This window comes from Lepidochelys kempii, chromosome 27 (assembly GCF_965140265.1).
Source record: "Lepidochelys kempii isolate rLepKem1 chromosome 27, rLepKem1.hap2, whole genome shotgun sequence".
Lineage (NCBI taxonomy): Eukaryota > Metazoa > Chordata > Testudines > Cheloniidae > Lepidochelys > Lepidochelys kempii.
In genome coordinates, this window is record NC_133282.1 from 16478117 (window position 1) to 16489926 (window position 11810).

Genomic DNA, 11810 nt, shown 5'->3' on the forward strand with positions numbered 1-11810 from the left:
TCCCGGCTTGCCCGCTGACTAGCTGCATGCCCTTATGTATGTTGCTTCCCTGATCCTTGCCTCAGTTTCCCCATCTATAAAAGGGGGGTAATCCCCTTTATCCTCAGATGAAGGCACTTTAAAATGTCATTTTCCTTCCTGGCTTGTGGGCAGTGCAGGGACAGAACTGGCTAATGTTGTTTTTGTTGTAACAGTGCATTTATGCAAAACTGATTATTATTTAACAGACTTGGCAGGAGGGCAGGCTCCTTAATTAGCAAAGTCCTTGGCTGGGGTATTGCTTATGCATAGCCAGCTCACCCTCCCAGAAACCAGGAGAGCGTGATATGAATGAACCAGTTTTTCTGTAACTTTTTATATTATTTTTATATATTTATATTTTACAAATGCACAATCCACCGTTCCTCCTCGTTCACCCATTAGATTTACATTCAGGTCACATTGATTTTATTTATTATAATTTAAGTTAATTATTTACATCTTAATTCTTATTAAACTATTATCGCTCCTTTAATTTCAAATGATTTTTTGCCGAAAATGGCTCAGACGTGAATCCTACCAGATTTCTGTATGGTTCAAATTCCAGCTACACTGAATCCAACCAGTGTGGACTGGGCTGGAGGGATTGGTGTTGCCTGTATGTTTCAAAGCTGTCACCAACAGACAACTCACATGCATTTTGATATAAATCACATTGTACTAGATTAGTGGAGACTGTGCAATTCTACCTCCCCAGATGATCCAGATGAAGAATGTCCATTCTTGAATGGTTGGAGTTTAATTAAAAGAATAAATGCAAGATCTTCATTGACAAATTCTGGAGTTTTGCCTATTAGCTTGGCCAAATGCCCAGCAGAGGGGAATATTTTGTAATTGTCTTGAACTAGTTTATATTTCAATGTGTTCTATTTATTACTGTGGCTGGCTGGGCTTTGGCTCAGACCAAATCGATTTGTATTTTTATTTAAAAAGAGAAATAAACATATTTTGGTACTTTTTAAAGCACGTGTTTGGCTGAATGTATCGGGAGGCGGGGATCCTAAGCGCTAGCATGTTTAACCAGAAATAAACCAGTCCCTTATCTAGCAAAGAGACCCCCACGTGGTTAGTTAATAGTTCTCTTTACTTGTCCAAAGTGCTCAGCTTCATGCCAGCCAATCCAGCCCAAATGCCTGCAGCCGGATATGGCCCAGCCATGGAGAATTAATCTAATATTAAACACAAGAGATGGAAGACCTGTTCGAAGGTCAAAGCCGTTTAACCCTTCAGCCCATTACAGAGCTAGACGGGGATTTTCAAAGGAGACAAAGGGAGTTGGCGCCAGCCCTCAATGGGATGTTGGCACCAAATATCTCCAGCTCCTTTGAAAAAGTTCATGCCCAAAGCTTCAGAGAGAGCAGAAGCTCCAGCAATTCAACAGCTCAAGAACCCTAGGGAGATACATCTCAGGAGCAGGGAGGGGAAAGCTGTCACCAGACCAAGGAGCACTTGAAGGGGATAAGAATCTTTCCCACGTCCCCTGCATTACCCCAAATTCTTGTCCCCTTCCTGAACACCCCTGCTCTTGAGGCTTCTGCTCAGACAAGGGCGCTCTGTATCTGGAGCGGGTGCTCCCGTGGCTCCATCTTATCGCAGCGTGGGAAAGGTAGAGCTCTGGGCCAAGGACCCGGGGGTGAAGCGTGGGAGCAGGGCTCTCTCATGTCCAGCCAGGGCAGAGAGGTCTCATTCCCCTCACCCACCAACTGTACTGCACAGCGCTCAGTTAACCTATCTCAGGATAGGGGGTTCAGCCAGGTCGGCTGGGATTGAGGGGTTCAAACCTGATGCTCCAGGCATTCTGCCCCCCACAAGTGGGTGACGGAGGCTGATCAGAGGGGGTAGTCGATATCTGGATAGCGAATGAGAGTGGGGGAGGCCGTGAAGGGCCTTGACAGTGAGGATGAGCAGCGATTGTTTGATGCGATAGAGAAGGGGAAGCCAGGGTGGGATGCAAAGAGAGGGGAGACCGATCAAAACAACAGGCGAGGAGAACGATCGTCGCAGCAGCACTCGGACTGGATACAAGTGGGGCCAGACCCGGGGTGCCTGGGGAAGCCCTCACTGGAAATGCCACAGTCAGGACAGGCTGCAAAAGGGAGAACCGATACTCCCAAGACTGGTTAACACTGAAGTTAAACTCCCAGACCAGTCACAAACTGTGCTTCTGATCCCCCACTCTGGTTATCAAGAAGCAAAAAAGAACTCACACAAGCCCCCTTTATGGCATTCCAGTTCTCTGGGTCCCAGCCAGCACCTAGCTCCAGTACAGAGAGAAGTTATTTAAAAAAAACTCTGCTCACACATACAAAATGTTCTTCTGACCCCAAAGGGTCAGCCACGTCACCAGGTCAGTAGAGGTTTGGATCTTACCCAAAATACCAGGCTGCCAGCCAATCCTTTAGTGGATAAAACTAAAGATTTATTATAAAGAAAAAAGAAGAAGAGAGATATTAAACGGTAAAACAGTCACATACACACAAAGACTTCAGAGTCCATAGATCAGGTTCTTAGCAGTATTGGCAAGTTTGCTGGCTTGATATTCTCCCTGGAACCCATCCAAAGCTTGGATGGGCCATTCAGTCCTTTGTTCAGAGCTTCAGTTTGTAGAAAGGCTACTCCAGAGGTAAGAAGCAGGACTGAAGACAAAATGAAGAAGATGCAGCTGCCTTTTACAGTCTTTTGCCAGGCAGTTTGATTTCTTTGTTCCAAATACAAGCTGCCCAGCACGTGGCTTGGAAGCCTTAGAGTTCTGTCCATGGGCATGCCCCTCTCAATGGGTCAGCTGTATAGCTGATGGTCCTTAATGGACCATCAAGCAGGCTCAGAAGTGCTGATGCCAAACTGTCTGGGGGGGTCACTCAGAAGCATAGCACAAGTTTTGAAATACATCCATGTGTATAACCCACAATACAACGGTGATACAAACACATAAATGAGATTATCACATTTGGCAAATGATAATATTTCTGCAGATATCTTACATGGCATATCTCTCTGCAGTTTTTCAATACTGGTATTCATAATATCCTAAAGTGTCCCCCAGATTCCATACAGCATCGCACAAGGCGTTCCCCCAATATCCACTCAGTGCAATCAGAGCTAGCCAATCCAGCGGCTCGAGAGCTGAATCAGAAGCCGTCAAAATATAACAGGACAAGCTGGTCTGTGCCCCACCAGGGGGTCTGCTTCCCAAACCAGACCCAGAGGCACCCACACTGAGTGCAGGTACGGCAAGTGACCTGGCCTCCGCCCCCCATCCCACCTCCTGACAGCAGAACGACTGCACCTAAAAAATCACCTGCTAAGGACAAAAGACCGTCCCCTGCAACATGCTTAATTGCTGGATCGAACTCTCTGGGGCTGAAAATGGCCTTCAAGGGGCTGGCAGGCTGATCTGGAACAACGTCCTATTCTGTGGCTTGGCTCAAACCCTAAATAAATGATCAACACCAACTCCAGTGTGCAAAAGTCTTGAACCAGCCCCGGCACCAGAAGGACTGGTTTGAAAATTATGAGGTTTTTTTTTTTTTTTAAGAAAAGAATACAGCACACGCGGGTCTTTTTAATTTACCGTCTGGTTTTTAATCTCCAGGTTGCACTCGGATCATGTTTGCAAGCTGCTCTCCACAGCCACAGCAGCTGGAGGACTTGGGCCCAGGCATGAGAAACCAGTGAGCATCTGGACTTTTGACTTTTTTTTTTTTTTTTTTAAAGAAAGGTGAGGCTCTCCCACGCTCTCTCATCTTCAAGGACCGGGACTTTACGTGAAAGCCCGAACGTTGGGTGAGTGGGCACCACTGAAGTTTAATCACAATGCCTAGCTCCTGGGCTGCCCTTTCCCCCCATACATCCCAAAGCACGTCACAAAAGCAGAGTCAGGATCATTAACCCCATTTTTATAGATGGGGAAACTGAGGCACAAAGTGGGGAGGGGAACACACACGTTAGGAGACTTTCAGATGGTCAACTCCTCAGAGCAAGGACCATCCTTACCTTTCACTCCATCCCATCCCTCAACCCACCATTGGAACTCACTGCTGCAAACACTTGACACCCCACTACACAGAGGGGCTTTGGACTCTCCGGATGCTGCACAGTTAGGCTGGGCAGCAAACAGGCCTCCCCAGCGATTTCTGCTCCCCCTTGGGCTCCTCAGCAGGAGCTCTGCCTCGGGGGCTTCTGGCTTCAGTGCAGCGTTAAACCAATGGGGCTGCAGCTGCAGGGGATTAAACTATTGCAAAGGCCAAAGAAGTCAGCAGGGTGGGAAGACCCAGAGCAAGAGCCAGGGGATGATCAAGAGGGAGATGGTATCAGGGCCAGGCTGCTGCCCAGGCATGTAGATCCCAGTCCCCTCGGGAAGGTCACCCTGATGTACATCTAACAGAGGCAAGAGGGTTTTCCCCCTGGGAAGCCAGAAAGCTTTCCACTATTGCTACACTCCTGCCTGACCATCGGCTCAAGATAAAGGGAAGAGGGGGACTCCCCTGTCATTATTCACCAACTCCCAGCTGTTCTGAGAGCTCAGAGAGAGCACAGGCCTGATTTCTAATGGCCCAGAATAAATACAGACTCTCTTGTACAGTCTGGACTACCTCCCCTTCCCCAGGGCCAGCCAGTGGTGGGGTCGCAGATAAGGGGATTGCTCCTCTGTCTAAGCCTGAGATCACATTTGCATTTGAATCTGAAGCAGACCTCCTAGGTTAAGTACCCCCAGGCCTAATGCTAATAGAGGTTAAGGACAGGAGGAACGAGTAGGTCTCCCCTAGTAGGACCTGCTTCTAATGGTTACCCTGCCCTGAGCCCAATCACTTGTGTTTGGCTAAAGCATCTCTTCCAGAAAGGCAGCCAGGGCTGGAGTCACTGTAGCACTGCGTCCCACTGAACAGAGCCATCCGCCACGGGAATCGGGACAAGCGATGCAGAAAATGCGGCTATGCCAACGAGACGCTACCCCACCTCCTGCGTAGCTGCAAGCCCCATTCGAGAGCTTGGCAGTTGCAACACAACGCCATCCAAGACCGCCTGGCCAGAGCCATCCCACCACCCGTGGGGAAGGTCGCCGTAAACTCCGCCATCCCCGGAACCAACAGCCAACTGCAACCGGACATCATCATCACCAGCGAGGACCGGAAGAAGATCATCATGGTGGACGGCACAATGCCCTTCGAGAACAGGACCCCGGCCTTCCACGATGCCCGAGCTCGGAAGGTGGAGAAATATGCCTCTCTGGCCAAAACCTTGAGAGCTAAGGGTTACCAGATCCAGACACACGCACTGATCATTGGAGCCTTAGGCCCCTGGGACCCCAGTAACAAGCGAGTGCTGAGAGAATGCGGAATCGGTTAACGCTACGCTCAGCTGAGGCGGCAACCCATGGTGTCGGACGCCATCAGGTGGTCGAGGGACATCTACACAGAACACACCACCGCACATTGGCAATACCAGGAGGGATGAGCTGGAGGCCGATGAGAAGCACAGTCAGGAAAATAACAAATACTTCCTCATGGATTGTATTTTCTAAATGGACAACCAACCTAATTCTATATATTTAATTTATTCTATATATAATTCTATATATTTTGCTTTCCACAACCAAATCTCTGTGCAACTTTTCATGAGTGATGTACCCGAGTATTCGGATTCTAATATCTAAACTGTATTGTTAAATCTCTTCACCTAAATTTGGGCTATTGCTGATTATGTACTCTGTGTATCATATAACTTTTAAAAAAGTAACTTTGTGTTTGTGGATAATCTAAGCACTATAGCCAGATGTACAGACACTCTTTCCCCAACCTGTGCATTATACCCTTTTTTTTAAACATTCGCTTTAATAAAATTTTGAAATCTAAACCCAGAGTCAGGCTCCTCCAGGATTCACAAGGCCCTGCAGGTGCCTAAACTGGCTGAGCACCTACACTGTGGAAGTGAAAGTTTCCAGCTACTTTTCTGCCTCTGACCATGTGCGCTGCAGCCCACCCCAGATAAGCCCCCGAGTGACACTCAAACCAGGGGAGGATGGGTGTTCGACTAGCTTCCCTCCAGGCCAGACCCAGTAAGCATGCACCAAGCTCACAGAGTGGATGAGACCCCTGGGGTGAGCTTACACACACCGGGCAGTAGTGGCAGCAGGAGCAGCTGCCCCCCAGTGGTTAGGTACTCCGCTGGGATGTGGGAGTCCCCCGGTCCAGGTCCCCCCTCCCCCAAGGGGAGAAGCCATTCGAACTGGGCTCTGCCACCTCTCAGTGAATGCCCCAACAACGGGGCGAGGGGATCGTCTGACGCAGGGCTCCTTCGCGGCCTCCTGTTGGAGCTGCTCCACTTCGGATAATCAATAATAAAAAGCCATTGGAGCAGAGGGATTGAATGCTGGGTCCCCCACCTCCCAGGGGAGCGCTCCAAGCACCAGACTCATGTTTGCACCCGCTCTCCCTGGGCCAATGACCCTGTCACCAGTTATCCAGAGGGGAATAGCTTCCCCAGGACAGATGGTTGGACCTGGACATCAGCTTAGCTGGCACAAGTCCACCCAGCTTGCCCCGACCTTGCAGGCTGGTGCTTTCCCAGGTAATCTTAGTGGAGTCACTCGCCCACTTCTCAGCTGTGCCACACCGAGGGAACGCTGACTCTCCTCTCTAGCAAGCGAGCACAGCTACAAAGAGGGGAGTAAGTGGCTGGGCAGTTGTCCCGCTGAAAAGGATCCGGGGCTTCCAGGGAAGGGCAAACTGAACGTGAGTCAGCAACGTGATGCAGCTGTGACAAAGGCCAGTCTCAGTCGGAGGCGCATCCACACAAGTGTCAGAGGGAAGACACAGGTGGTCTGGTGAGGTCTCCGCTGGAGTCCTGGGTCCAGTTCTGAGTGCCACGTTTTTAAGAAAACTGGGGAGAGTCCAGAGGAGAGCAACGAAAATGATGAAAGGTTTAGAAAACCTGGCCTGTGAGGAAAGGTTAAAAACCCGGGCACCTTTAGTCTTGAGAAAAGATGACTGACGGGGACTTGATCAGTCTGCAGATATGATCATGGCTGATATAAAGAGGATGGTAGGAATCAATTATTCTCTATGTCCACTGAAGGTAGGACAAGTAACAGGGTTAATCTGATGGATTTCCTCAGTGAGCGTGTTCCAATCTGCAGCAGGGAGATTTAGGTGAGATATTAGGAAAAAATTCCTAATTCTCAGGGTAGCTAAACTCTGGAACAGGCTTCCCAGGGAGGTTGTGGAATCCCCGTCACGGGAGGTTTTTAAGAAGAGGCTGAACAAACATCTGTCAGGGATGGTCTGGGTTCACTTGGTCCCACCTCAGCACAGAGGGCTGGTCTTAATGACCTCTTGATGTCCCTTCCTGCCCATTTCTGTGACGTTAGTGAACTACTGAGGAATAAGAACAGGAGGACTTGTGGCACCTTAGAGACTAACAAATTATTAGACCATAAGCTTTCGCGGGCTACAGCTCACTTCATCGGATGCATAGAATGGAACATATAGTAAGATTATATACATATACACACACACACACACAGAGAAGTTGGAAGTTACCATACAAACTGTTTTCAGAGTAGCAGCCGTGTTAGTCTGTATTCGCAAAAAGAAAAGGAGGACTTGTGCACCTTAGAGACTAACCCATTTATTTGAGCATAACGTGAGCTACAGCTCACTTCATCGGATGCATCCTGTGGAAAGTCAAACTGTGAGAGGCTAATTAATTAAGATGAGCTATTATCAGCAGGAGAAAAAAACTTTTGTAGTGATAATCCAGATGGCCCATTTAGACAGTTGACAAGAAGGTGTGAGGATACTTTACTTAGGGAAATAGATGCAATATGTGTAATGACCCAGCCACTCCCAGACTCTATTCAAACCCAAGTTAATGGTATCTAGGTTGCATATTATTTATATACACACACACACACTGAGGAATACTGATGCAAACGAGAGGCAGGAAACATTTCTGCAGAAGAAATTCAGCCCCCAGCGCTACAGCAGCCCTTCCAGTCGATTGCTACATCTCTCTCTGAAGCCTCCCACAAGCCCCGTTAGCACCAGTCAGCCACAATGGGCACAAGTTGCCAGGTCAGCACTACAGCACAGACCTCTACAGCCTGGGCTAAAGGAGTAACTCCATCGGCAGGCAGCAGCGGCAGACTGGTGTCCTCAGGGAACACAGTCATGCGGGGAGAGACATAACACACAGTTACCTTAGGACTACTCACAGCTCTACCATGTGGCTTCTTAAAACTGCAGGGGGAAGGGCGTGGCCTGGTTTCAGATAATTAAATTTACAAAGTAACCCACCAGCGTGTTGTGCCCTGGCCCTCTCCTCTGCTGTCAGTTTCAATTTCGGGCACATCATGGGTTGTCATGATGTGTGGGTGACTCCAGCCCAACATGAATTCCTCTTTCACTACTGCTGTGAGGGGGATTTATTTCAGGAGTGGGCCGGACTAGTATGGTGGGGACACACTAGCTCTTCACCAGTGGATATTCAGGCACTTCAACAAAGGTGGTCAGGATCGTTATCCCGATTTTACAGATGGGGAAACTGAGGCAGGGGATGTCTGGGTTGCCAGGTACATTATCGACCCACTGCATAGCTTGTGCTAAGTCACTCCTGCTCTCTAGGCCTAGCTTTCTCATGTTAGCACACACACATAAGCTGCGTCACTCTCAACAACCAGCAGCTGTCCTGTGAGAGCTTAGGAGTCAGTCCAAGGTAACATGACGTTACCCCTCACCTCACCAGGACAAGATCTGTTGCCTTGCAACAGCAGGTACCGACAGTGGTGTCTGGCCCCCAGGCCCATGTGATATAGTTTCCCTAACCTCAGATAACGCAAATCACAATGCCACATGGTGATTTTACTCCAGGGGGAGATCCCCCACAGTGGACTGTGGTTTTCACCACAGAAAATCTTTCCAGTCCCACCAACGATGATCAACCTGGCCTGAAAGAAGTCCACTCCCCAGCCTGGCAAAAAGCTGGTCACTCTGACTGGGGTTAGCACTACTGCAGGCGTGGAGCGGGCTCCCCAGAAGAGACACGGACGGCCCTCTTGCATCACTTTATGACGGCATTGACTCTGAGTTGACAGCTCTTCCTCATTCTGCTCCTGGGGTATTTTGTAGTTACAGTTCTCTCCCCCAGTTCCCTAGATTACAACAGCAGCTACTTTCCCAGCTACCAGAAACGCTTCCCCTCATCCTATGACGGTGCCGCAGCCTCCCCCAGACACCCCTGCTGTAGGTGTTAGGTGGGGAGCATGACGCAGGGGGAGTGACACAAGAGTCTTTATCATTCACTGTCCCATGAGCAAAGGGTTTCCCTTTTTTTAAATACCCCCCTTCACACCCTTATAATTTTCCAAATCCAGTCAACCCTAGTGGGTTGGCGGAAATCAGCTCAGAGAACTGGAACATCCCTATGGGGCTCTCTAAACCACCCCTGGCTGCTGTGGCAAGATGGATTTCCTCAGTGAGTGTGTTCCACGACTTTGCTCAAAGTCGTTTTTAAATGTCCCAAGCGCTGGGGTTCCCACCCCCTTGCAGGGGGAGACGATCCCATCTCACTGCCTGGACAATATCGTTGAGGTGCCTTTGGCCACGGCTCTTTTGGGGCTCGTCCCACACACAAGCTTTAGCAGACATAAAGGTATAACAAGAGCATTCATTCATCCCCCCACCCCCACCTTCCCCACTTATCAGCATTTACGGGAAACCTGTTCTCCAAACCCTGCTCCCTTCCTGTAAGGTAAAGCCAGCCGTTCAAGGAAAGCACGGCTGGGACGGCCCCGCTTTGGGCTGCTGAGCCAGCGGCTCTGGAAGCCCTTCCAATGCAGGGCAAACATTTGCAAAACTGGCAAAGGTTGGGCTGGTGGCAGGAGGCATATGTGCAGGGGCGGTCAGAACTGTTTGCTTTGCCGCAACGATATCAGATCATAAAAGGGGATGCCAGGCAGGGTTACGTAGAAAGCTGCCACCCTAGAGGAGAGAGTGGCCTCTGCCAATATCCCAGAGCAAATGCTTTAGAGGAAGCCATAAAAACCCACAATGAACCTGCCTGTGCAACTGTGGGCCATCCACAGGAACTGTTTGCTCCCACCAAATCCTAAAACAGAAGCAACGGGTCTCGTTCCTCTCCTGGCTCCTGCCTCTCAAGATGCTATGCTGAGCTACTCCTGTCTAATTTAAAAGGTGCTGAAGATAATCTCCTGCAGCAGGGAGTTGTACATTACCCAAGAGCAGTGTCCGTTACTCTTGTATCACAGAAAGAAGAGTAGCAGCCGGGGGGGTTGTTCCCACCCCACCCCCCAGGCTCGAGGAATGACTATGCCATCATTACAACCACATGCCAATGAGCCCTATCACCCATTTCGCAGCCCTCTCGCCCATCTCCTGCCTTTGCTACGTCAGCTGGCAGCAGTCTTGCTCAACCGCCCCGAGCACCCCAACCACTTGAAAGCCGCGGCAAGTGATTTACGAGCCCCCTTTACTGCCGCCCCTCCCTTTCTGAAAAAATGAGGGTGGGGTGAATAGCTCCAGGTTACATAACGAGGTTACATCAGCAAGGGGCTCGTTATCGCTGCTCTTTGAATCCACTTGGCGAAGCCAGCGGACAACGGCCCAGCCTTGTTACTATACACAGTGGAGCTGGCTGGACTGGGAAGCCTGCGTCCCAACTCTCCCTTTATCTTTCCTTGTCAGCCACGGACTCTCCTACCCGGACACAGTGCACGACTGTTGGCCAGCGGGTGGGTCCATGTGACAGCCAAACAGGAAGGAAATGCTCATCAGGCTTCTAGGACATGGTGCTCCCTTACCCAATCCCATAGGAGGCCAGAGAGTGTCTCAAGGAAGCTCTTGAGGGGACTCTTTAGCCAGTCACTCTAAGGGCCAACGCAGAATCCCAGGCGATGGCAAGACGCCCACTGCTTTCAAAGGCAACATTTCTGCGAGAACAGTCGCACTGTTTCCCGAAGCACAAACGACCACTCCCGTTTAGCAGTGGGCAAACCTCCCATGGATTGGTGAATTCTCGGGGCACGCTGCCTGCTTCCTGCTAGGGGTCGCATGCGTGGAGCAGAGCAGGGACTAAGGGCAAAGCAAACTGTGCTGGTGAGAAGCCCCTTGGTCTCCCCTCCCCGCAATCTCTCTGCTCGGTGAGGCCAGTTCCAAGACCGGAGTTGAATTTCCTATGCAGGACTGCGTCAGGGGCATGTTCCGTTCCAGGCGGTGCTGCCTCAGCAATGGCTCACTGCCTGAATCAGATGCGTGTGTGAGTCACACAGGGTGTTCAGCAAGGAATCCCAATGGACATTTCCCAGCAGGAATTTCTGTGCATCCTTTTTAATGGCATTGCTTAGCGGTGAATCCGCTCTCCGGGCACGTTGCATGGACGTAGCCAGAGTAAGAAAGATTGCTTTGCCTGGAAAGGTCCATACGGCAGGTTCCAGAATAAGGATCCACCCTTCTCAGCTGTGCTACAACCCCTGAGGACAAACTAGAACAACAGATCCAGGCAAACAGACGAATTCGGAGATTCCACTCATGGCACTGATGTCTTTGGCCTGTTTCGCTCCAGCTGTGACCAGGAGTGGAGATCATTCGGAAGAGAGCTTACAAGAGTCAGGTCATGCCCTGAGCTAGCCCCTAGGTACTCTTCCCAAAGATGACAATGCTGGTAAGTGTCAGAACCTCCACCTCGAAAGGGAGAGTCTCTCGCTGCAGATCTGCCACCCATCTGACCAGCAAATGGCTGCAGAGAGCAAGGAGGAG